The following is a 1097-nucleotide window of genomic DNA, read 5'->3' on the forward strand; positions in this document are numbered from 1 at the left end:
TATTCTTCTCTCACCCCTCATCATCACATTACTTTCTCTCTCTCCTTCTTCTCTCAACACAGGCTTGCTGCTTCCAATCCCCATTCATTCCCTTTCGTTCACCACCACCACCAGTTGCACTTACTACTACAAGTCTACAACTACAAGTACAACACCACCACCACACACACTCTTTCACTTCAGTTACATTATTCATCAATGGCGGAACCACAAGCAACAAACTACATTTCACGAGAAAAACACGGCAAGCAGAACAAACTCCTAAGATCTATGGATCTCCATTCACAGCAAAGTCTACAACATCACCAATTAACTCCAACAACATCCAGGTGGGGCCTCCCCAATCCCCATTGCTCAACCTCGCCGGTCAAGACATAACTTACGCATTCCTTGCTTCCACCCCAAGCATGCCTTCAACCGCCTCGAACCTCTCTTCACCGGCTTCTACCTTGCTAACCTATCTCTGAAGCTTCCAAAGACTACCGAAATCTCCTCTCCACCTTCACAAGATTGGGCCTCTTCGACTATAACCACGTCGTTTTAATTTCTCTCGTTTTCATTTTCTTTATGTTCTATTTATGCGGTTTTCTTCGGTCAGACTGGCCTGTTTGCATTAGTTCGGGAGGTTTGATGGGAATTTTATGGATTTAGAATGGTTGAAGGTTGTAGGAAGAGTTCAAATAAAAAAATGGAATCTATTGCTCATCGGCTCCGAAGACATGCAAAGAAAGACCCAAAAATAGCAGCGGTGAATAGAAGGGGATGAAAGAGGATCGGAGTGATAAGCCTGTGCTGAGAGAGAAGGGAGAGAGAGAGAGTAATGTGACGATGATGATGGGTGAGGAAAAGGTCATTTGGAGGTTTTGGGTAATTTTTTAAGGAAGACAATCTTTTATGGGTACAACTTTAATTTTGTTGTTTCATAATTAATTTTGTCAGCATTCGAATCTTTCATAGTTAGAAATGGTTATTTACTCTTTGTTGAGTTAAGAAAACAATTAACATATTGATGATGACAAACATGAATAAATTGGGCTAATAACCCAAGTGGGATTTAATGAAATATTTTAGTGTGCAGGCCCAAAACTTGTTTTTGT

The sequence above is a fragment of the Arachis hypogaea genome, chromosome 5 (genome assembly GCF_003086295.3).
Source record: "Arachis hypogaea cultivar Tifrunner chromosome 5, arahy.Tifrunner.gnm2.J5K5, whole genome shotgun sequence".
In the NCBI taxonomy this organism is placed as follows: Eukaryota; Viridiplantae; Streptophyta; class Magnoliopsida; order Fabales; family Fabaceae; genus Arachis; species Arachis hypogaea.